At 39.7% G+C, this 27,001-nt stretch overlaps 1 long non-coding RNA gene across 1 annotated transcript in view; it reads right to left on the bottom strand.

Annotated features, from left to right (window-relative positions):
• Positions 1-287: 287 nt before the first annotated feature.
• Positions 288-27,001, bottom strand: part of LOC137154143 (uncharacterized) — a 70,035-nt gene continuing 43,321 nt past the window's right edge. The window contains exon 5 of the long non-coding RNA XR_010920105.1: positions 288-438. This is a non-coding gene — a long non-coding RNA (uncharacterized lncRNA). The remainder of the gene's footprint in view (positions 439-27,001) is intronic.

Genomic DNA, 27,001 nt, shown 5'->3' with positions numbered 1-27,001 from the left:
TGCCTTGCTGTCATTCTTCCACATTCTCTCTTTTCATTTAAATTAAACCCTTTTCCATTTCTCCCCTTCTCATCATTTCAGTATTTAACTTTTAAAAGAGTCAGATCTCTAACAGTACAATGGTACAGTGTTACAATGTGCAGTTAATTCTATTATCTGCCTGTACTCAAAATGTAATAAAATGTTATTCCAAATATAAAAATTACCGTGAGGTAAAAGCGCCACATGCAGGTTAGCCAATTACTGCCAGAACATTTATTGACAACAATAACTGATGGTTTGGGGAATATGACAATTTATGGCTTCCTTTTTGTTTTATGGTTAGCAGTTATGATTGTAACCTTCAGTGTGGATTAGAACTTCCATTTTGTAGCAGAAACACTGTCTGGCCAGCTGACGCTGTGTAGTACTACCTTGGTGGGACAACTCTTTTTGGTCCTATAGAAAAATACAGAAAAGCAGATGGTTTTAAGGTTAGCGTTTTAAAGGATTACCTAGTCTTGCTAGCTTTTGAAACATAAACGTCGGGATCAGAGATTTTTGGCTCAGGTCCAGTCATTACCATGTTCTGGGATGGATTCAAACCAGTGACCTAGAGGTTAAAAGCTCCATAACCCAATAACCCTCTCTTGAGGCACTCAGTCTCTTAATAGGTGCTCTGTTATAACAAAGTTTTTCCCCTTAAATTGTGATATGGGGCACCTATTCTTTAAAAAGGAATTGATTCCAAAATAATTAATGCTGGTTTATATTGCTGTCATGTATGTGTAGTTTTTTCCTCACTCTGGCTATAAATATCATGCAGTTCACTCATATTCTATCTTCACAGTCCTACCCTGGTAATTGTAATTCATGGCCAAGGTATCTGTCAACACATTGCTCTTTATGCTAGTTGATGGTTCATAGAACAATGGAAGCTATATACCAAACAGCACCTGTCTTTTTAATAATTCAAGATATTAAATAAAAAGCAGTAAAGTGGAGAATATACCTATTGCCTTATTCTCTTTAAACTCCCCCATCCCTCCCACACACATTTCATGAGGGAATCCAGATGTTAAGAGGCACTGATTTGTCATCACCACAGAAAATTAAATTGCAACCAGAAAAGATTTTGCCTTTGCACCTTACTGTCTCTCTACAATGTACTCTAATATTAGGCAAGACAGCTTAAATGCACTATGCCCTGATTATACAAGATAGCCAAGAGAGCTGTACATGTAAAAGCAAGTATATTTATACTGCTAGTATATTTTTGAATAGTTCCAACATATTCCACGTTTCTTAACATGCAATAGATTTCAGTAAATATTTTATATAATCTGAATTTGGTCTTTTGGGTCCTTATGTTATTACATTTTCTATTATCTGCATATATGTCTATTGTTTTGCTCTGTTCTTGGTTTACTTTTTAATAGATATGGTCCAAGATGCAAAATTGGGACCCAGATACTGAACACCCCAAACTTTGGATTTCAAATATCTCCTCAAAGTTGGGGATGTTCAGAACCAAGAATTTTCTTTCAGTTCCAGCCATCTTCTTCAGTATTATAATGGATCCTTTTATCATAGCTTGAGTACCTCGCTACATCCCTGTAAAGTAGGGAACTAGTATTATCTCCATTTTACAGATGGGGAAATGAGAGACCAAGTGACCTACCCAGTGTCACACAAAGGAGTCTGTGGTGGAGTAGGGAATGGACTGTGTGTCTCTCAAGTCCCAGGCTAGTACCTTTGCCACTGGACCATCCTTCTCTTTTTACTTTTGAGGCTCTATTCTATCTCTCCTTTTCAGTGACCATACTTCTGAATAATCAATTATTGGATTAGTCTTACTGGAACACACTATGAAATATCAGCCCTTATTGTGGAGCTCTGTACCTTTACCCTAAGACCTTTGTAGAAAGGCAATAGCTACATTTCACGGATAACATGCCCATTGGCAGCTCAGGCTGCTGATTCTAACCAGCACTTTTAGGTTAAAATTATCAAAACTGAAAGCAGCAAGTATCCACTTTAATTGATTTTACCTTACTATTTGAGGCATGTTATATCGGATTAGGTACTATATGTTGCTGCCTATCACAAACCAACAACAGCATTGATAATTGGAAAACAACAAAGTCAATGAATAAATGTGGCAAAGAACCACATGATAATCTTACATTTATATAGCCTGTTTCAGCTTGAAGGCTCTCAGAATACTCCACCGCTATACACACAGAACTCCACTGAATCTGTTCACATTGGGGGTAAAGGGTAGCAATCAAGCAGCATGCAGCATGCTGCATAACAGTGGGGATGGGAAAGTATTGTCCAAACCTTGTGAAGCAGTCCTATAAAATTTAATAGAAAACGGTATCCTTACGAGAGGTTTTTAAAAAGCCATTCTACATAACGAACAGGGAATTTTATCCCTGCTATAGAATTCTATAATCTGGTTCAAAAAGTGCATAGAATTTGAACGGACAATCAGATGATTTCCTTTCCATTATTTTTTCTTAAATTCTTATATAATTTTTCAGCAGAGACAACTGTGTTCAGTGATATAGGATTTTAGGTACAGAATCTTATTAAATTATTGGTTCCATCCCTATTAAATTCTATAGGACTTTTCCATAAGGGAAGGACACCAGAACAAACCCTTGATTTTCTGAGAAGTGCCCTGGTATTTACTATCTACAAGGTACCAGATTTATCTGCCTTAGGAAGATGAAGTTCAATTGAGCATGCCAGGAAAGGAATTGTGATTTCATGGAGATCAGGGGCCAAAGTAACTTCTGGCATAAGCACATGTAACTCCATTTGTGTTCACAGTAGCAGTGTTTTCAACCTGAAGCACTGAATCTGAACTGGAACTTAACGTTCAGAATTTTTTTTTTTAAATTTATTTATAAAGTATTTGGACTCTATTCTGTCTAGATATTTATAGAGTATGCTTGTAACTGGATTCTGGACACCTGTTCCCTAAAACTTATATTTCCAAAAGAGGCTACTGATTTTGGGTGTCCAATGGGAGACAGATAAGGCCCAATTTTTAGAGTTGCTGAGCACCCCAAATTCCAACTGCTCTCAGCTGAACTGTAGATGCTCAGCACCTCTGCAAATCAAGCACCCAAACTGAGCATCCAAGTATTGTGGAATGTAAAAAAAAAAAATCAGGGGTCTCTTTAAACTTTTGTCTCAAGAGTTTTGCTAGCAGAGATGCCAGCAACTTTGGGCTCATTACGTCACTTAAGCGTTTTTAAAAATTTTACCCACCATCACCTTATATTTAGCATGTCCATCTTCACTCTTCTTATGCCTCTGGACCCTCTCTACTTCTCATAAGACTAGAGATGGGCCAGAATAAAGCTACAATACCTGGACACGAGGGAAGATCAGATCTGGGTATGAAGTCTGCAAAGCCCTCTTGCATAGATATCTCCCATAACATTTCCATGGCTTCTGGATTTGAATGATGGGGTGGTATGTGTCAGTTAGACTGCAAACACATTGGGCTAAGCACCTTGTAGTCGGCTTGTTTTGCCAAGTACTGTGTACAGTTATGGCACTATGAATTAATAATGTGGCATCTGTGATGCCACATCACACAAAACATTTTAGACTGCAAAACAAATGCAGCCTGCAATTGAAATTTGAAAGACCTACAAGTGTTAAGAGAATTGTATCCTACCACTGTATATACAAAAAAGATTAATTGCCCTACTGTACACATATTATAAAGCTGTCACTTACAGAAATGAAGAGAAAAGGACCCTTCCTTGCTACTCCTATCATAGCCTATTAACCAGCATTGTATGGCAGGATGTCTGCACAATGCTATTGACCCTGATCCTAGCTATTGACGGAATTTGCTGTGGTTCTTAATCCTCCAGTAATTATTGGGTGCTGCTTTATCTGGCTCCCCAGTGATAACATGGCAGCATTAATCACCTAGGGTCCCACAGCCTTGGGTTCTAGACCCATGGATCATTACACCCTACAGCAAGCAAATAAAACACTACCACCAAGCTAAGCCAACCCTTGTGTAACAGATATTTATTAATGTGGCAGAGTCAAGACTCACATTTTTTATTTACTGTATCAGAGAAATCTAAAATGTAGCAACATGAATTTCTTCTCATGTCCCACTCCTACTCTCATATGGTTGAAAACATATTTTAAAAATTTGAAATATGTTTGTTAAGCTCTTGTCTGACAACCCATTTGCAAGTAAAGATTTACTACTACTGATCCTACTAATGTATTCTGATAAGCCATCACTCCAGCAGAACCTGGACAGTGTGGACAGGAAAAGCAGAGAGCCTTAACAGTGAGGGAGTGGGACTGGGTCAGCAGGGAGTCCCACTGTAACGTGGTGACCGAGGCGCAGGCCCCAACACAGCCAAATGGTGGTCGGCCATCCCCGGGCTATTTCCTCCCCTTACATAGTGTATACTTGGGCCCATGGGGTGTCTTCAGTGACCCTGGGGTAGATAGCCAGTGGCAGTCCCAGCAGACACAAAGTTTTTGGCAGGCATTGCAGTTCGGGGGGCATCAGTGATGGCAGTAGTTGGGGTCCATGGACCATCCTTGGTGACCCTGGAGTAGGTGGCCATTGGCAGTCCTGGCAGTTCCCCTGTAGGCATGGCCTCATCAGGGGGCAAGATGCATCTGTACACGTTGGCAAAGGCAGTAGCCTGAAGCAAGCCAAATGCGTCCACCTCCCTTGCTGTCTCAGCCCCTAATAAGCTGGGGGCTCTGCCTTTTATACTTCCTGTCCTGCCCAACCACTTCCGGTGGGAAGGATGAGGTTGGTCTATCTCCACCCACTTGGGCAGGGTGGGGTGACTCCATCCCCTCTGGGTTGGAGGGAAGTCACACCACTTCACTACAGGCACCAACAGCTCTGGGTTGTCCTATCACACACAGCAGGGTGAAAGTGGGACTGGCTGACATAGTTAAGGGGTCCCATCTGCACAGTACGAAAAACTCAGGTGTTAGGACTCAGTTAAAAGAAGACAGACATGTACCAATCTAAGCTGTTGGCAAAGATCATACTCAATTAGCTGCCATTAACCATGCATTAACCACATTGTGCATGACAACAAACTATGGTGAGAACCAACTGCATCTCTAATGGCTTACAGAAGGTAGATGGTAAAAAGCATAGTAGACAGGGCCTTAGTTAGTTTGAGTAACATTTAAAATCAATTCAGGGGAAAAAAAAAAAAAAAAAAAAGCTCTTAGATTTGCTGCTTATATATGGCTCCAGTAGATTTTGCTTTGGTTTATATTGTTTAACAAAAATCAGTAGAACAACAACAAATACTGAATCAGACACATATATTAATATATAGTAGAGAATAGTTGCTTGCAAGCTGCATTTCATTTCAAACCTAACAGGCAAATGGCAATAAATGCTTGGGTATCTCCAAGTGAGGCATGGGGTGCTTGTTTGCCAGAGTTTGACTCTCTGGTGACCAGCTCTTTGCTGTTACATTCAAGATTCAGTAAGAAAATAGATGGTTTGCAGAGCATTGCTTCTTGAGGAATAACAGATGAGTAGCTAAAGCCTCTCACTCTCAGAGTTTTATACTGGGTGATCAGAATCCCAATCACAAGCATGCTGTGACAAAATACTCTGGGTGAAGAATGAATTAAGATGGTATGCTCCGTTTTATCCATAAAAGTAATGGTAAGAGATATTTCTTACAATTCTTTAAGCAGAAGAAAGCTCACAAGAGTGATACATTTTGCTTATAAAGCAGTGTGAAGTGGGATAAATCACACTGTCAATTTAATGGTTCTGTGTTTGCTGCATCTGTATTATCAGCAAGATTATTCTTTGTAGTCAAGCAAAATGATAGAAAAAATATATATATATATAAAAATATCAACTAATTCTTTTTCCTGCAAGAGTCCTTTGCCATGCAGGCTAGCACAGGTTAGAAAACAAATTACTGGCATTATTATATACTTTTATTATTATGATACATTATAAAATAATACAGGATTCTATCATCTAACCTTATTTGAACAAGATTTTCATATTTGAAAAACAGTTTCATGTCAAGAAGCTAACAATGAATGAAATAACTAGAATATTATGACAACCTAAAAGTAATGATATTTCTGCTTATGTTATTTGAGGGAAATACTTAAAATTATTCAGCACATAAATTGATGTCATGTGGTCAATGTGCTATATGTTGTACATACCACAATCTGAATTAATGTAATGATAAATATTAATTTTTTAATAATCAAGAGCCAAATAAATTTTAAACATAAGTCAAATTCACTAAGATAGCATCTCTCTCTGTCTCTGTCTCTCTCTCTGATTTGCACAACAGATCTGGACGCCAAACTAGAACTAAGCAAACAATCCATACAAATACTCTATTTGCATCTATCTCCATTTTTGGAGTGAGATCACAATTGCCTCAAATATATTTCTTCAAAACTATTCATTGAAAATTTGCACAAATTTAATTTATTCTGTGCATTGCTATTTAATTTTCGATATTCAAAAATGAACAGTGTCACTTAGGGTTTGACTACACAAACATTGGACCACTTCAACAATGCTGATTATCATTAAAATGGCACAACCCTTCTAGTGTGGACACAGTTATACTGGAATAAAAATGCTTATACAGGTATAGTTTATTCCCATAGGTTATGTGCCATAACCAAAATAGTTAAAATCAATACAAAACTGTGTCGTGTAGACCAGGTCTTTGGATAGGTCTACACTACATTCAGAAGTGTGACTGCAGCATATATGCACATACTTTGATATAGCTAATTCAAATAACAATTGCAGCGAAGCCACAGCAGCACCGAAAGCCACTTGCCTACATACCCAGTGTGACTGGGTGCCTGGGATGGACCACAATGAGAATGTCACACTCAGGGCAGACTGCAAGAAATAGGGCAGACAGTCCCCCTACTCTGGTGGTTTATTCCATAATTAGATTCACCAAACCAGTAACAAAGAACTTCGGTATCACCTTACTGGTTAACAAGAAGTCAAGCACAGTCCCCTTTAGGAATTCCAGCCCTTGGCTCCTGTTCAGACAACCAGAGCTAATATGGTGAGGGGATACTGAAAACCTAATTAATCATATGTGAGGTTCTTACTAATACCAAAAGATCAGACATTTATCCCCAGGTCAGTATGAATCTCAGATCTTACTGAAATATCATGCTGTCAGCCAATCCTTAATAAACTAACTGAAGACTTATTAATAAAAGGAAAGAAGAGAGTTTATAAACAGTTGATAGATCATATACCTAAAAATGATTGCAAAGTCTTTATCAGGTTTGTAGCAGTGATGGAATACACCGCTGGCTTGCAAAAGTCTCTCTGGTAATTTTGTAACTGCTGCTGAATGCTTTACACGCCCACTGTAAAATGGTCTTTGGAAGAAATTAAACCAGATGGTGTCACTTTGACTATTGTAAGATAAGTTACATAGAGGAAAACATACATATGGCAATAAATTCCTGGAATTTTATTCTGTGACAAAAAACCCCCCCCAAAAACCCCCAAAAAACAAACAAACAACACCCCCCCCCAAAAAAACAAAACAAAACAAAACAAAACAAAAAAACCTCCAAAAGATTGAAAGGCCCTCTTTCCATAGTTCAAGATGCTCCTTTTTAGTAGTAAATCCACAGTCCAGAGAATTAGAGCAAGAAAAGGCAAAATTCAGGTGTCTGCAGTGTCTTTTATGTCCTCTGCCATGTGCATGGCAATTTACTGACCCAAACAAAGCCCACAGCCCAGGTGCATAGAAAGTTACTGGGCCAAGATGCAGTTCAGGGTCACATGTCCTTACATGCTTTGCTGACTCACAGGGCAGCTGTTGATCATATTATTTCAAAGACATCCACAGTAAAGGTTTACTGGAAATGAATTTCGTCAGTTGCCCGTTGTGAACTACTGAGTGTTCTTAATGGCCCATCAACACATAGATCTGCATCAAGGCTAGACAGCTATCTAAAGAATATTATCCAGGAAGAAAACACATGTTGGAGACACAGATACATAGCCAATATTCATAACTTCAGATACAAAAATGGATTTAATCAGGATAATTATACTCAATTATACTGTTTTGTTAATTTGCTTATTTGGCATTACTTTCCCAGCTCTAATGTGGACATTCTTTTTTCCACTATCTGCTTGAAACCCCCATGGGACATCAATGAGTCTCCATGTAGAGCAGAAAGTAGAATTTTGTCCTAAATTATGCATGCTATAGTGATTTTAATACTGAATTGCCTCCCTTCACAAATGATAGCTTCCAACTCAAAGTGACAACAAGTATGCAAAGCTTTACAGTTTTATAAAAAGCCATTTTCACATTTGTACCAATTTATATCAGCAGAGATTCATTCCAACATAGTGGAAATAGTGACTTTTGATCCTACTTATACAGATTCATCCTGGCTAGCATAAGAAACAAAATTGAGTTTGTGATCCCATAGGCTTACACTAAAAAAGCAACATAAGCCAAATAAAAGAACTCTTCAGGGAGTCTCACACAGGCATCAAACAGTGGAAATGGTACTCAACTTCCTCCCATGCACATTAACTAAGTGGGAGAAATGTTCATGGAGGATTTCTTGGACATTTACTTAGTCCCCTCACCTTCAGTCTTAAGTGTTTGTTTGCAGCTATTCCAAATTGTAAGCAACTTCTTTTATGTATGGCAACGGTGCAAAGTTTCATTTTTTGACATGGTGATACTAGTGACACTGATAGTTGCTAACCCATACATTTGATGTTTCGCTGCTTTAGCGCTACCAAACCTACAACAAACTTGACAATGTCTAGATTGCTAGAGTGTTCAGACCAGAGCCTATAATGCTTACCAGTAATGTCTCCTTGTTTCCTTTTACTCCCTCATTGGTCTGTCTGTATCCATCTGTTGGATCTCGTCTTATACTTAGATTGGAAACTCTCTGGGGAAGGGAGTGTCTGTTTGTTCTGTGTTTATATAACACCTAGCACACTGGGACCCCAGTTATGGACTTGGACCCCAGGTGCTACGAAAATACAAATAAGATAAATAAATAATATACCTTCCTTGCTCTTTTATTTTTCATAAAGTACCAAACCCCTGAAACTTAATTCTAGCGACTTAGCATTTTTTTTAAAACCAAAAGGAATAAAAGTCGAACACAAGATGAGATCAAAAGTGCTCCAGAATAGCAAACATATATTACAATCACAGATCAGGAGGCAGAGTTGGATCAAGAATAGTGAAAATTGCTTAAATAAAAGATTTATCTCCTCATGTTGCTTTGTTTAGTTTTCTGAATATACCGTTGCACTCCCAAACTTGAAATATTTGATAATCAGAAATTTAGCAATAATGCGTAATTAATTGAAGATTAATATATAATTTATTGTCGTATAGTGTGGAAATAAAATATATACACACTATCCATTGTAAGAGTGAAGATGAAAACCATTCTTATAGCCTTTATTTTAAATTTACCAGATAAGCATCCCGTGTAATAAATGTGTAATTTGAATTTGCATCGTTCCGGCCAGCACATAAAATACTTGTTGGAACATGATGCAGTGTGTATAGCTCAGCATGTCTCTTTCGAAGGCAGCTTATCCCCAGGCTTACAAAAAACCCAGAGCTTTAAGAAATTATAGGTAAAGAAAGCAGGGTTTTAAAAAATAAACACTAAGAATTTTTTTACATCAGGTACTGCTATAACAGTGAAAAAATTTGAGATACATGTTTGCTGCTGTGCATGGACTCTACCATTACCCATGACTACTTGATATTTCCTTGCTCCCCAGACAATGCTTAACTGGGACATAGCATTTATCTAGAGATTGGTAAAAGTAGGGTGCATTTGACCAACAATCATCTACCCCCCATCTCTTTGAAGTTCAAGTAGTTCTGCCTTCAGGCAGATTTATACGCAGTATGCTTCCAGACCTCACAAAAAACTAAAGAGGCACCAGAGAAAGACCCCAAAGGAAATATTCATGATGTTTCATAACATTCATTATCATTTTATGATTCTTTTACTTGGTCTAACAACAATGCTTTCTAGCACTCTGCTAAATCAGCCAGCAAACTTTATAAATCACTGGCAAAAGTATGTAAAACTGTCACCTGTTAATGTAGTCCCAGACTGAATGAGTACAGGGCAAAAATTGTATTACATATATGACTATGTTTGCCACCACACTTCAACAAATTGATATTTTCAGGGTGAGCTCCTACTGTATTAGGTTTTTTTTTCTCTTTTTTAAAATAAAATAGTGGCATTTCTTCCACCATATAAGCAAGGAAACTAGCCCATCCCTTTTTATGAAGATATAGATAAGCATATAACATGAGATCACAAAAGTCTTACATAAAACATATAGACATAAAACATATATTGATAAAAATGTGCATATCATGTGCCAATAGATACATTGTGCTTTATTCAGAAAAAAAATGCAGGTACACAGAGACACAGTCAATAAAATAAAAATGCTCTTAGTGGTTCAAAATAGTGAGCTGCTAACAGTGGATAATTCTGGGAGGTTTCCCAAGCTCAGCTGCAGTACTACAAGGCTGCTAGAGCTTGGCTGAGGAGCTAGTTCATAGTCTGTTGAATGGTGAAATTAGAGACATCTTTTGAAGCGGAGGAAAATCAAAGTGGCTCTAGAAGTTTTCAGGATGCTCCAAGAAGGAATCAGATCCATCTATTCCTGAGTGACAATCAGGATATGGATCCATCAAAGTTCCCTCATCTCATGTTTCAGTGTCTCAGACATCCTCCCAGCTGTCACACAGCAGGTTTTCCCTTCCTCTCTCCCCAGGCTAACACCAACTCCCATACATACTTTTATTATTCACTTTCTGCCCGTCCTGGACAAACTGGTCTTGGCTTTACAGTCTGTCCCCGAGGGCCAGCCAGACTGCACCTCATCTTTCTCCCCTCTCTGGACAGCCAGCCAGCAAGTCAAATGGCCTTTAAACTTATTTATCTCCTAAAACAGACTTCCACTATGACCCTTAGCTTCTTTTCAGTCATTACAATTTTTAGTAAATTTTGTTTTGATTGACTCTTCCCTTGTTGCACCCTAGCCAAACAATGTAACTCACAGAAAAGAAAAGAAAAATCTAGGGATCTAAACTCAAATAAAATATCACACCTATCTTCATAATGTATTGACTGTAATTGCTCATGACAATTCCATGGATTTTAGTAGTAGCTGCATGTGGCTGCACAGTCATGGCCACCACAAAATGCCTATTCTTTCATTGAAATTGGTTCTCTCTCTCTATCAAGTATTGGGCTCTTGGGCCTCTAAGACATGGGGTCTTACAGAGCTACATGACCTGCCTGGGCTGTGAATCTATGAGGCCTGGGCATATTTTGAGGAGGCAATGCCCTACCTACTCAGGAGTGGTTACATAGACCTTGCTCCAGTAATGCCCTTATGCTTACCCTACTCACACGCTTAAACCATATGTTGAAGTGCTTTGCTGGATTGGAGCCACAGGATCTGATCTAATGCCCATTAAGCCAATGGAAGAGTCCTTCTAAATATATTGGATCAGTCCCAAAGCAGGTACACTGCCACTCAACTCCACACCCTGCCTGGGAACTGGAAGATTATATCAGGGAGGCACTGAACATGAAGTAAGAATTGGAACCCTGTATTTTAAAATATTTACATGGGAACATACAGTACATCTATATATCCATGTGTTTTTTTAAATATATATATCAAGGCTGCCCAGAGCTTTGGAGTTTTATAAGACATTTGTAATACAGTCCAGGAGCTCTGGACTAAATCATAGAAGATCTAAAATATAATCTCAAATTCAGGAAAGTACAAGCACATTACACCTTGGGGATGATATTTATTGTGTTTTCGATGATACACTGGCCTTCTTGTTGTTAAAAGGTAAAATGAAATCTTTTCATATTAGTTTCACAGCTCTTTGTATTACTCAGTAGTGAGTAGCAAATCACAGACTGACCTTCAGAACACATTCAAGAAAACATACCTGTACAGCCTTCATTTCAGAGAACTTGGTTGTGTCCAGCCTATGATCTTTCTTTATAGGTGAAAAAAATTGGAGTCAAATCTTGGTCTCACTGCAATTTAATGGCAAAACTCCCACTGATTGAGCTGAGATGAAGATTTCACCTTTGGTGCTTAAACCTCAGCGTACAAATGATATATTTCTAACATTTGCTTAAGAAGGCCTCATATCCAATGCTAGTGCACTAAGGACAAAAGATCTTACATCCCATCAGTAGGGTCAGATCTGATGACAATGCATCTGCTTAGGCTCTTTTGGGAAAGCTTACAGTCCACTGATTCTGTAATAAATAAATAGATGTCATTATCTACGGCCAACCCCTGAGCTGTAGATGTTCAATTCTTCACCCATAAAGGACATTTCTTTTATTAGGTTAGAGCTACTTTTCCAAACACAATGAAACAATTGTTACTATAAAAGCACAATAAAATGCTGTTGAGTTCAGAAAGTATGTATATCAATAAAATGCTTTTGCTATACAGATTAAGTAAATAGGCCTAGAGATGGTCAAAACTTTCCATCAAAACTTGTTTTTTAAACAAAAAATGAGTTTTTGATTAAACTAACTTTTCTTAGAAATGTCTGTTTTCCTAAAAAATGTTCAGTTTTTCACCAGAACACTTACAAGTTTTCAGTTTGAGGCTATGGTGGTGCGTGGGTTTATATGGACAAAAAATTTTTCTGAGGGCGGAAAAACCCTATTTCCAACCAGTTCTATGTAGGCATTTAAATTTATTCAATCAAAGCCATACTTTTTATGTAATTCACCTTCCAGATAGCATCCACCTGAATGGTCCTAGACCGTCTAACGATATGATTATTATGCAGCAATAGATCCAAACATAGCACTTCATTATAGCAAGTGGTATAATCTGTGGCTACCACTGTAGAATATTGCAGTTTTGTTTTGTTTTATGAAAAGGATAAAACCCAAGAGGATCATTAGAAGAGGAAGTGTGCAACTGAAGTCCATTCTGTAATGGCTCTAAAAGTATATCGCAAACTGTAAAGCTATCCTGGCTCTTTTACACTGCACAAAACTAATGCCATGACTGTATCATTGTTTGCTCTCTTGGTCCAATATTTTCAGCCACAGGAATTGCTGTAAATGAAATATGGATGCCACAGTTTTTTGTTATTTTTTTCTTCAGCAAACATCAACTTTACAACATTTTGTACACTTATCCATAAAGAATGACATCTAAATCCAGTTTCTATTGTCTCAACAAAGCTGAAGAATACAGCTTTTTAGTTCAAGCCGGTTTATGTAAGCAATTTCATTTATTACTGAAGTGATTTTAGGGACAATTCTGTAGCTAGTCAGTTATTCAGACTAACAAGTGAAGCCAATTCACCAAGAGTCAGAGCCTCAATTGATGTAAATTGTCATAGCTCCATGAACTTGGATTGAGCTATGTAACAGAGTGCTGGGCAGTAATCCCTTAGCCAGCCCTCTGTCATGCCAGCCCCAGTTGAGAGAGAGAGATTGCAGCTGGCTGGGAACACCTGCACCTGATTGGGGAAAGGGAAACAGCTGTGCATCTGATTAACCAGGGGCTATAAACAGGCCCAGGGGAAGAAAATGGGAGGAAGGAGAAACCAGGGAGTAGAAGGGGAGTAGAGGTGTTGCCTGCCTACGGCAGCTCAGCTCAGCTCAGCTCAGCTCAGCTCAGCCCAGCTCAGCTCAGCAGTTGGTGGGACTGCACACTGTAAATAAATTCACTGGATTACTGAACAAGAGGGTCTTGGAGTTGTTCATGACAGAAAGGATGGCTGAGGGTGGCGGCGGAGCACCCTTACAAGCTACAATAATTTACACAAAAGTTGAGGAGGTTTTGGCTCCAGAGACCTAATTAAGTAGCATAAACATTCTCTGATATTTCACATCTGAAATACTAGTGATGCTTAAAAATGGTTTTGGTTTCTAAATAATTACTTTTCACTGCTATATTTTTGTGGCAAAAGTCATTTTGTTTGGGGGAGGTTTTCCTTTTATCATTTGTGAAAGTAATAATAATATACAGCAAGGGAAAACTGCCAAGTTTGCCGCTGAGCTACTTAAAGAACAAAACCCACCAAAAAAACCCAAAAGGAAAAAAAACAATATTTTTCTTGTTTGCAAAAGCATTTTAAAAACATTTATCCTTATTGGCTTCTTCTTCTACACAGAACATCTTATCATTTCCAGGCAGTTAAATATGACAGGTGTATATAACCTCATGACGACATCATGGCATGCAGATTTCTACTGTAACTGTGAAATAATTTTTTTGTGGAAAAACAGTAAGGCAACGAATATCATTTGGTTAGTATTCTTTATTCCAAGTAATGCCTCCCTCTGTGTGGTAAGAGAAGGCTGTATGATAGCTATTTTTAAAATTATTATTTCTGGCCCTTTGTTGTAAACAAGAAAATGGAAAAATAAGTGGAGGAATGAACTACACAGACTTTGTCCCCATTCCTAAGAACAGATGTAGATTCCTGTGCACTAGCAAAATCAAAACATGAAAGGCCTTTTCCATTTGAAGTCAATGGCAGCCATGACCAAACTGACATAAAGGTGAGGGTCTCTTTTAATATTGAGAACTATCTGGGGAATTCATATCCCATTTGGAGGACTAAATAGTAGGTTGGTGTTATCATTCAAATGTGACACTCCTGTATTAGAAATGCCTGAGATGACAGCTCCAGACGCTAGAGGAGCTATATCCTCTCTCTTCAAGGATATATTAAGAGTTAAAATATTGCTTTTTGGGGTTTTTTTTCCTGGTTGTCAACACCAGAACATATCAAACTGGCATAAAACGGGTTCATCAATATTTCCTTTAGTAAACTAGGAGCTAGATTATTCTGATCTCAGTTACAGCCATTGTAAATCTCAAGTAACTGCATTGATTTAAGTGGAGTTGCTTCATTTTTTACACTGGTATAACCGAGATTAGAATCTAGTTCTAGCAGAATAAACTAATGTTAACATCAGGTTTCTAAAAACCATGTACATAAGCAAGCAAATCATTGTTTGTATTTATATCTCTATTTACAGAGCAGAGATGCAAAAGAATTCTTACTTCCTTGCCTGGGCACATTCACAATCTAATCCCTCATGTATTATTTTCATAGAAGTGTTAAATCCTCAGAAAGGGCTAACCCAGTCCTAGAGGGTTTTACAGAGAAGATTAAAACTCACTCTAACAGTGACAGCGAAGATATTTTACACTTGTGCTTTAGCATCTGTGTACCATGAAAATGGCCATTAAAGGGCTAGCATGGGAAGAGTTTGTAGTTTGTGTTGTATTTTTTTACTAATCTGTACATATTTACTTAAATTCATTGGCCTCTCTTACCCTTTTCTCAGTTTAGACTCAACTGAGCTAAGTTTCAGCTACAATGCTCCTAACTGGTAAATAATTCCTGTTTTTATCCTAAAGGCTCCTTATAATTCCAGGAGCAATTCCTTGGTGATTTTGTATCTCCATAAAAATCAAGCAGTTAGCCTAAAGATAGAGTCTATTAGTTTAAACAATTATTACTGGTCTAGCCTTGAGGATACTTCACTGAGGGATGAAATCCTCCAAATTCAATTAATTGAGTATCATCCTTAGTTTTCAAGCAAAGAAGTTTTCAGGTACTTTTTCGTCTATCAAAAGGATTTTCAAGTGAGGTTTGGTACCACAATTAGTTTATTACCCACAGCATCTTTCATCTTTCATGATGGAAGTATTTTTATTAATGCTTGCATCATGTCACATCTAGTTAAGGGAGACTTCCTTCTCTGACTCAGCGAGGTCTCACAGTGGCAAAAGACTCTTTCTTAAAGAACTTAAATATATTGGGCCAAATTCTGCGCTCAGCTACACCAGTAACTGGATTGAACTCACCATTGATGCTAATGAAATTACTAAAAGTTTAACATCAGTGTAACTGACCATAACTTGACCTTTTAAAGATACCTAAATGAAGATTTCAGATATTTTAAATACTATTTAGAGCATAGAATTAACATAATGAATAAACAGTAAGAAAAAACAATAGCATTAATGTTTTCTAATAGTTTGTATTTAAGGAATCCTGCATGTAGATGAAGATCAGCCACTTGGAAGTAGGCACTTTAGGAGACAAAGAAGTTTCAGATGAATTTAAATTAAAGCTATAACTAGCTCAAAGATGGGAAAGAGACAACTTATGAGAAAGAAAAGAGTGAAGTTATTTTGTCCATGCTCTGATACAAGATATGCATTTGTGAAATGAAGGATTAAATCCATGGTGAAGGACATATCTGAGGAAAGGGGCATGTAGGAGTGTAATGGGGTTTGCAGACCCCATACTAAACCAGAGTAAGACATGTAGCAGTAGTGGGGCAAGAAGGCTCCACCACCCTTTAAAAAGGTGGGGCATGATCTGGGTGAAGGGACAATTTTAAAAGGTCACTGGGAGCCGAGTGGTGGGGGGAAGGAGTTACGGGCTGCACTAGGAAGTCTGATTTTTTGGAGGTGTGTGCAAAGTGGCTGCAGTTTTGGCAAAGCCATTCCAGGAGCAGTGATCCCTGTTTTCTCCCTATTTTGGAGTCAAGAACCCATGAGAGGCCCCAAAGAATAGGACATTGTCCCCACCAGCAGATACTACTAAGACTAATACCATACCCTAAAGGAGGTGTCCCAGTCCAGTAGGAAGTGACCACAGGGAGAGGAGTATAACTTGGGGTGGAGCAATGAGTGGTCCAGACACTGCAACACCCCTTTAGGGGATCTAGATTGGGGCCTGGTGGAGTGGGAAGGCCTGGGTCTCCGTTCCCAGCTCCCTCTTTCCTTTGTGACACAACCATGAAGTGAGGGAAGAGGGGACACACAGGAGAGACAGGCCTTCAGACTGAAGTGAATTGAAAAGCCATTGCTGACCACTAGGCAGCTGGCTATTAGACCAACCTGCTACAGGTTGAACTTGAATGATAGACTTTTGGGGAAGAAAATTAATGCACATAGACAGGATGGACAGCACAATCCTCAGCGGAACTCTAGGACATCTTTATCCTTCTCCATTTCTGGGGATGGCCACAGAGAAGCCTCTCTAACTTGAACTTGCTACAGTGCTTCCCTAGAGCCCATTCTTCTGGCTGAGAATCGGCAAGCGTGCTGGACCGTTCTGCTGGCTCCAACTCCTCCACTTTTGGCCTCCAGAATGACCTGTCCTCAACACAGCCACACCCCAGGCAGGGGCAACTGCAGGGGCTGGCATAAAGCTGGCTAGTGCAGACAGGGGTCGTTCAATGGCTTCATTAGGGCAACTTTCAGCTCATTTTACGCCATTCTGACAGCACTAAATGACCTTTAGAAGGGCTGAGATTCTGGCTCACAGTGTGATCCTCTGCTCAGCAAACATCTTAAATATATAAGCTTTGAGCTCATAGGACAAAATTAATTTCCTGTCTTCAAATTCAGAAATCTAAGAACCCTCCAAATCTGAAGCTTTCATAAATCCATTTCCCTCAAAGTACCGAAATAAAAGGTATGCAAAATATGCAGCACAGGGTTGAGACCGCAATCAATACGGATACGTGGATAATTTTGAGACATTCATGGTAACCGCTGAATATCATTGACCAAAGTGCAGCTGCTTCCTAGATGAAAAGCCTTTGATATACAAGTTCTATTCTACTTCTAAATTCCCAGTGCTCACCTTCATTGAATAAATGGCTAAAAAGCAGAGATGCTCCCTGTACAAATGCTGCAAGTGTGATAACACTTTGAAATTAGCGTCCTTATTCTCAGCAGAATGTATTTGTTAAAAAATAAAAACTGCTGCTTGTGGCATGAAAATCCAGTTCTTGAAGAGTGGGGAAAAATCCTCAACAACTGGAGTCTGATACTTGTGAAACCTGGCATGTATTAAAAGGTAACTGCTGAAACCTGGATGAAAAAAACCTATGTTAACCAGGACAGTTCCTGTTTCCTCTGAAAATGTAGAGGAAGATGCCATACGCAGAAGAGACAGGGTAAGAATAAAAGCAAGATACTGAACCTTAAATAAATTCCACAGCCTAACAACTCAGCAGGTGAATCATTCATGGGATTACCTAGCAACTCAGAAAACTCAGCTCATCAGTAGAGGTGAAACTCTCAAGCCCAAGGGGATCAAATTTTTTTTAAATGGCATTGTCTAAATGTTATTAGAGATGATCTTTAATGGGAGGGCATTTGATCCATGAGACCAAGTGGAAAACCTGCCCCCCATCGTTATTGTATAATATCTGTATGGTAACTACAGCTATTGCTTACTTGGAAAAGTAATATTAGGAAGACATTAGTGTACTTGTAATTGACTAATTCAATTTAGCAGAGAAGAAATAAGGAGAAGAATCAGCAATATCAATATGTCAATATTAGATCAAAATTTTCATATTAACATCACATAACTTTGTCAGAAATGTTGATTGGAAGAAAACGGAAGGTTTTGCCTGCTGGACTTTGGGCAGATAGGGTTTAGGCACCTGGAGATCTATGGATGAAAATTATGATGATTGTAGGAGGCAGACTGGGTTGGGGGACAGGCTTGTTAGCTGGATGTTTCTGCTAAAATAATTAGTAGTGAATAATAAAGTTGTTGACTTTTAAATTGTCATCTTTATGTTTCAGACTTTGAAATGAATGGGACAATTCACATGCATCAGACCTATTCAAGGCTATCTGTAGGCTCAATAAGACAACATTGTATCAGTTTCCATTCTGCTCATGTTTTCAAAGGTTTTCTTCAGTCATCATGTTTTTTTAAATGAAAATTTAACTTCTACATGTTAGATCTACATATCATACAATGTGTACAGCCCTGGATAGTACAGCAGGTTTCAGTCTAGGTTTGCTAGACTTTGAAATCCACCTTAGATGAGAGGAAAGGTGGGTTTTCCCTGGTCTGTATTGGATGGAGTATTTCTGGTTATTTTCTTGTCCATAAAAGCATACGTGAGCACTTATACTACTTTATCTTTATAGTGCAGATTCTAGTACATGCAGAAATGCTGGGTATTCATGGTTGCACCTCCCTTTTATTGTTGAATGCTGCCTTGTGAGTTTGCTTTTTAATGAGATTTCAATCATTTGTGGGTTTTTTTTAAAAAAAAAAACAGACTTTTTTCTTGAAATTTCACATTTCAGCAATAATTTGTTCATTGCTAACACACACCAAGCTTTTTGAGCTAGCTTCTGGCTGTGATCCAATCAGATTATCAGATGCCTGAATGAACTCAGAGAAACGTTATGGCAGCGTGAAAAATTTATGCTTAATCACTTGGGGAAAATATCCTATTTTGACTTCTAGCTACACTTCTCATGTTCAATTGCCTAGTCACATGAAAGTATAATTTCGCCATCCAGCCATATATTTTCTTTAAGTTTTGCTAGACAACACGTTTTGATTCATCAGTGTCTATCATTCAGCATTACACAGCTATTTGAATTAAAAACAAACAAAAACCCCAAGTGTATGATGTGGCCTGTTTGCGATTCAGAAACGTGTAACTAGAGCATCCAAACACTGAACTTTGAGAAATTTTGTAACTTGGTGTCATCAGGGCCTTACCTCCTCTGCGCTTCCTCATGACAGAGCACTGTGCTGCAGCTGCACTACCTTGCTTTCCCCAATAGGGGGTTCAGTCAGCTCTGGTGGCTTATGGACCAGCCATTTGGCCAGGTCATAATAAATGTTTAGTCCCCTCTTCTGAGGTAGCAGGATCCAAAGTCTCAGGCTTTCTGGGATCAGCTCTCAGACCCCTTCCCTGCTGCATTCCCTGCCATGTCTAACTCAACCACCATTGGCAGATGCCTGAGAAACCCAGACAGTCTGGTGTCAGGCCTGCATTCCTTCCAGGAAGGATCTGACCAGCCACAGTCCAACTCTGTTCCTGGCTCCAGTCAGGCTTCTCTCCCTACGTGCGAGCAGTTGGACACAACAGACTTTCTTGAATAACTGGCGCCCTATTGTAATTAACATCGCTCAAACTGTATTGCAACTATTATATTTATAGAGTTGTAGATTCCAAGGCCAGAAGGGAGCATTGTGATCATCTTGTCTGACCTCCTGTAGAATACAGGCCACAGAACTTTCCCAAATATTAAATGCCGCAAGAAAGTCTGTTGAAGCTTTCCATTTTCAATACTAGTCACTATTTTACCTTCATTAATTCAAACAAAGCAGAATATTTTTACTGAACCATTAAGATGTATGCGTGTAAATTGGGTGTGTGATTGCACTACGAGTCAATGGTGGGAACTATTGAGGGAGTAACTTGGGGCAGGTTAGTTGCCATGAGGCACCTGAAGGAATGAGCATTCTGGAAGTGAGTTCATCGGACAGCTGGGATTTGCATTCTGTTCTGACCTTAGTGAGTCACTTCCTGTAGGTTTTGAGGAATGGACTTTCAGAAGGGATTTAAATGAGAAAAGGATAGTGGATTGGCAGACCAAATTAAAGAAGACCTTCCATATGCAGGAATTAACATGGAAAAAGCATGGAAACACTTATGAGGAAAATGGACAAATGAAGCATCATGGCTGGCATTACTGGTGGCATTGAGAAGATGGGACTGATGTGGTAAGAGAGAAGGTCAGTGTGTGCTGGTCAGCTGTTGTACTAGTTGGGAAAGGGAAACAACTTCATGCTCAAGTCCTTTTCTCAGGGTGCTGTTTATAGTTCACGGCAATGGTCACAAATAAAACAAAATAAAACTCAACCAAAAACATGGTTCAGAATCCCCAAAAGACTCCTTGCCTCAACCAGTTATGGGAAAAGGACCATCCACCCAGTTTCCTCTCCTTTGAATACTTCATCCAACCATGTGATTGGCAGGGATCTCTTGACTCTTTCCAGGTTTTTGCTTTTACCTTAGCACCATTATGGCTGACTGACTGAGACCTGTAACATGACTCTGTTCGCTTCTCCCTAGATACCAGTTGTTTGTTCCATGCTGTGTAGTTGTAGCCATGTCGGTTCCATCAGCTATCCAGAAGGTTGTAGAGCTTTAAGATATTTCAAGTTACTGCTGTAAGCTCCCAAAGAAGAGAAACAGGGAATGAAGGTGAACTACTGGAGGAAATCAAATATTTAAACAACACAACTAACAGACTTATAGCCTCTTACATGGCACCATAGGAAAGAGTCAATCATGGGGCGTAATAAGAATCTAATAGCCCAAATAGACCAAATGTAAACACTGTCATTGTTAAAAAAAGTTCAGAAGAAGCTATACAAATAGCAATGAAGGAAGACAAATATTCACACTCAGAACACACATACACCAGAGTCTTCTTGCTGAAGCACACTGCAAGAATTTGATTTAAGGTTAGGGAGTTTGGAATTCAGACACAGCTGAATTTCACCTGAAAGCCTGCAAAATCTTAATACCAATACTAAGACCCAAAAATAATTTAAGGAGAAATTTGTTAGTCACATTTTTAAAGCCTTACTTATATGACTTTTCCTGTACCTTTATTGCTAGGCAAAAGGATAACAATATATAATACTTCATCACTGTCGTTACACTTAAAACTCGGGTGAAGCCGCTAAAGTAAACAGCGATTTGTGGTGATCAAAAAAGACCCTTGTTGGAGGAAACAAACCAGGATTCTGAGTTCCAGGGAGAACCCTTTAAAAAAGCAAAGTATTTGCCTCTACTCAGTTTGAAAAACTTTGTCATTTCTGGAGGCTAGGTTGACATTTGATGGTCAAAGTTCTATATATTCTTGATTGGCTTAAGATTTTGTTTTAGTATGATTACAACTACAGAGAGCACTACACTTAGCCTTATTAAACTACCTTCTCTAGGCACGCTTTTATTGCCAAGAAAAAGATATATTGAATGTGTTACTGTGAGCAATCATGATGTCAAGTGTTGTCTGGCAGCATTTATAATATGTAAAAACAAACAAACAAACAAAAACTTTGCTAAAAAAAACAGTTAAGGTTGCAAAGTGTAACCACATATCACATCATTCTCAAAATCCGAGCACTAAAAGAAGAAAATGATGAGTTATGATTTTTAAACTAAATTTTCTGGTGTGGGAATTTACCGGGTTTTTATTTCCCGCTCCTTACATTTTTCAGTTTTTTTGTAGGTAAATTGATATGCAGTTTTAAATGTTATTAATAACAGAATTGACTCCAGAGTATTAAACTGAAGGAATGAGTGGTGAGTTGGCCAAGTTAATAATAGCACCTGTTAATACTGCATCAGTGTTTCAACTGACAATATGTGCATGTTTATCATTCAGGCCTTGGTGAGGTAGTAAAGGTTTGCAGAATCAAGACCCAAGATGGGAGGCCTTGTTGAAAGGGACATTAATTTCATTCACTGAATGATACTGAAACAGGAAGGTCCTAAAATTATTTAAAAAATTTACATATATAGAAAAGTATATTTTTATTAGGTCCCAATTCTTCCACCCTCACTTATTTTGAGCAGTACTTCACAAATAGTCAACATGAGTCAGAATTGCAGAATGTCACCCTTAGTAAATATGTATTTAAACACCAGGCCTTTATCTTGCAAACTTTTATTCCAATTACTTCAGTGAGACCCAGCTCTTGTCTACACAGCAAATTACTACGTGGCAAGCCAGGGTGTAAATCTACAGAGCCTCAGCTTACTGTGTAGAAACATCCCATGCGGATACTGCTACAGCAACGGTTCCCAAACTCTACCACGTTGCGTACCATCAACATAAAATGCCACCACCTGTAGTATCACCACCTGTAGAAGCAGGAGGAAGGGATGGGGCTGGGAGGGGGAGTGACTGCCGCACTACTTGGGGGTGGGGCTAGTGCTGGTGCTGAAGAAGCTCCTGGCCAGCTGCTTTGTGTCTGGGGGGGAGGAGGACAGAATGGCTGGGCTGCCATGCTGCTTGGGGGGTGTGGCTGATGCTGGAGTGATTCCTGGCCAGGAGCTTTGTCTCTAGGATGTGGGAGAGGGGCAGAATGGATGGGCTGCTGCGCGGCTTGGGAGCGGGGCCAGTGCTGGAATGGCTCCTGGTCAGCTGCTGTGTATCTGGGAGGAAGGGGGCAGACTGGCCGGGCCGCTGTGCTGCTTGGGGGCAGAGCTGGAGCTGGAGTGGCTCCTGGCCAGCCCCCCAGCAGCAGGTGGCTGCATACCATTGGGAGGTGGCCTGCATACCATGGTGGTACGCAAACCACAGTCTGGGAACCGCTGTGCTACAGTGCAGTGAAAGCCCTGTAATGTGGCTTGTCATACTACTAAGTGTACTCATACTTACTTACTTCTACGGGGCCAGGATTGCACCCTGTGGGTGTCTGTATCTTAATTTTAAAAAAAGACTCTTTGCATTTTTTGTTGTGAGAAACAACAAGTATTTTGATATTTTACCATGACAAACAACCAGCCTTAATTGTATTCAATCATTGCAGGTTTCATTAAAGGACAGGTGTGGATGCACCCCTGTTCTATGGCAAATATTGTGCATCTGCCAAGTCCTCCCTCTGTATCCCACACAGCTTTGCTGGCTACCTATCCTCTACTGACTCAATGTCACCTTGCCTTTTAAATGCCAGTATGAAGTGATTACGGCTTTGGGGGAGTTCAGATACATGTTCATAATCCTGGTTGGCTGGTCATGGCTCATGCGTGAGCATGATCTTGTGTTGAGGTCATTGACTTTATTTCCCTCTGTCAGTTAATTCCAGGTACAACAAGACCAGAAACTCTAATCTAGACAAGGCCTAATATAGTATAATTAGTTTTCCATTGTATAGGTGTATACAGAGCGCAACTTGTGAGGTTGTGTATGAAATAAATCGTATTGTCTAAAGAGATAACAGGGGTTTCAAGGGTAGCAATAAAAGTGATGCTCACTGTCTGTCTTGTTGTTTTATGGGGGTTGGCAGTGGGTTGTGTCTTCTCCTCCATTGTCTCATCTCTTCATGAAGGGGGAAGATTGGCCTTATAGAAGAAATAAGTATTAAAGCTGTGATTTGAAGGAGGAGAGTATCAACAAAGAGAGGGAGAGGGCTCCAGGAGCAGGGTGTATGTGGGAGGAAGAAATGAAAGAGGATGCTTAAGTAAGGGTGTGTGTTTGTGTGTGTGTGTGTAAAATGAATTGTGTTGAGAGGTCAGCAGAGTGAAGATGAGCTCAGCCATATTTGAGAATCCATACACAATCTTTTGCAAATTGCATTTGCTACAGCAAGTCCAGCTCCACTGTGATGACATAGCAGTGAGGGGTTTATTTCTGCTGTTAAGAGATCATTCAGGCCTCAGTGTGCTCATAATTTGTCTCCAACTCAACATGCTATCATGTATCTGCCAGTGACTAACCACAATATTTTTATCAATTTTTCAATCATTTTTCATATTTGTGAGTGTGTTTTCCAAATTACACTGAAGTTTTTTCTTCTCAGCTCACTCTCATGGGCTGCTAATCTGTAACAAAGCTCATTGTATTTTATATCTGCTTTCAAATCTTTGCTGCTTTACTAATGGCAATTTTTAATTATTTATCCAGCTTCTTCATTTATCTTTATTTAGATACAGTATATTATATTTCCATACCATATAACTATAATGCAAAAGGATCAGTTTGCCATCAATCACATATGTTATACATTAGAGCAAAGAGTTGAATGAATGGCCTTTTCCTTAAAAGCTGTATTTTGGACATCTGGTTCAATTTGCATTACTACTAATGGTCATATTCTCTCTTCATTGCATGCACAGAATTCCCATTAATGTCAACAGGAATAATCATACATGGAATAAGTGGAGAATATACCCCCTAAACTAGTTACTATGTGAATGACCACTTAATTATTATAGTTTTACTTAACCTTTGTACTGGACGTTTTAAAGTTTTCTATCTGCCTTGAGGCAAAAGTAGAATTTGCCAATTTCCTCATTAGAATCAAATGGGGGAAATGAAGTGTTGCCATTATGATAATTTCAGTTGCTGAGCACAGACCGATAGTGCACTCAGACCTGTACAGAACAAAACAGTGATACTAGCCCTACCCCAAGCAGCTTAAAATGTATCAGGGCTTGATCTTGCAAACTGAAAGTAATGGAAGAACTGTTATGCAGATTTCATAGATTCTAAGGCCAAAAGGGATCATTGTGATCATCTTAGTCTAACCTCCAGCATAATACAGACTAGAACTTCCCCCACATAATTTCTGTTTTAACTAGAAAAACATCCAATCTTGATTGAAAAGTTGCTAGGTTTGTTGATGATTTAACTTACCTCTGCTCTGTGTTATATGTGTTATACTGGAGTGGTGGTTTAAGGTCAAATTGATAATTTGGGGCATACTATTTCTTTGAGGGCAGATTTCTGTGAGTAGCCAGTGTTAGGGGCTGGATATCACAGAGGGATGCTTCAAGGGGACTTGGGGGCATCTCTGTTAAACTGCAAGAAAAGACAGGGCTGGCATAGTCTGGAGGAGAGTGCTTGAAAAGCTGGTACTGTTAAGGAGTTAACAGCCACTTACCACAAGCACGCTGGAGGCAGGGGGTAACAAGTGACTCACGGTCCTTGGTATCCCATGAACCATGACAAGGCCCCATTACTCTAGTATCTTGTGTATTTATCGTCACAACATTCTGTGATGCAGGGACGTACTACTATCCTCATTTTGCAGATGGGGAACTGAGGCACAGACAGACCCAGTGACCTACCCAAGGCCGCACAAGAAGTCTATGGGAGAGCAAGGAATCAAATTCAGATCTTCTGTGTCCAAACTAACACTCTATCCCTTCGATCATCCTTCCTTTTCATTGCACTTATCTATTAGAGAAGGAATGGGAATAGGGGCTAGAGTTCTAGTTCCAGCATTGCTACTTACTTGGTGTGATTTGTACATGTCACTTAATCACTGTGTGTCAGTTTCCTCAGCTGTAAAATGGGGATAACACATATATCATTGTTTTTAGTTAGTATCTATCAAACATTTCAGCAATAAAAGTGCTAATATGTATTTCATATAATTCATGTGAGAGAAGTGGGTAACATGGTAGTGAGGAAATGTTATACCTGTATGGCTAGTTTACACAGCAGTTATTTTTTAGTAGTAAGATTTTAAAGATCATGGTAGATTGATGCTAGCCTTAAACTTGTTCACACATCTTCAACCCTGCACTGCCAGTCTACATCAATCTTTATTATGTGTTCATCAATTAGTATCACAGCTACAGCAAATCTTGAAGTGGAAACTGTTGCCTTTTTATCTGAATAGTTTTGAAAAAAGTAGCAACAATGTTTATAGCCAAGATACAAGTGATAGTGAAAAGACCAGACCAGTTTCATTTCTTCATATTTGTAAACGTGCCCTTCTGGGGGCAGCGTCGGAGTTCCCCTCTGAGTCCTTCCTAGAGGAGGACCGGTCTTCCTGGCTCTCCCCTACCGGGAGGTCGCCCAGTCCTTCGCCCTGGCCCTAGGCAGGGCGGGTGAGCCAACAGTCTTTCGCCCCGGCCCTCGGCAGGGCGGGCGAGCCAATAGTCTTTCGCCCTGGCCCTCGGCAGGGCGGGCGAGCCAAACAGTCTAGCGCCCGGCCCGTAGGCAGGGCTGGTCAGGCAACAAACAGTCTAGCGTCTGGGGTGGTAAGGAGGGTAAGTTTCTCCAGGGGTGGCTCGGGAAGGGGGGAGGGGGACGCAGGTCCACCCGTCTCCACTGCGTCCCAGCCCAGGGCCCTAGCAGCGGCAGGGTTGCTTGCCACTGCATTGGCGGGGCTCCGGCCGCAACACGCCAACCAGGTTGCCCCGTACTCAGCCTCCGTTCAGGGCTGCCCCTGGGCTCCTTCCTCCCCGTACCAACAGGTACCTGATTCCTCCGGGTCGCCGGGATGTGGTAGTCCCATCAGGCCCTCCTCGTCCACCGGTGGCAGCTCCGGCAACTCCATGGGCTCTTCCTCGGAAGGGAGCTCCTCCAGGTCCTCCAGCCCCC

Source organism: Emydura macquarii, unplaced genomic scaffold (genome assembly GCF_026122565.2).
Source record: "Emydura macquarii macquarii isolate MOO-44397 ecotype Brisbane River unplaced genomic scaffold, CSIRO-AGI_Emac_v2 contig_1253, whole genome shotgun sequence".
Taxonomy (NCBI): Eukaryota; Metazoa; Chordata; order Testudines; family Chelidae; genus Emydura; species Emydura macquarii.
This window is presented reverse-complemented; position numbering and strand designations above follow the sequence as displayed.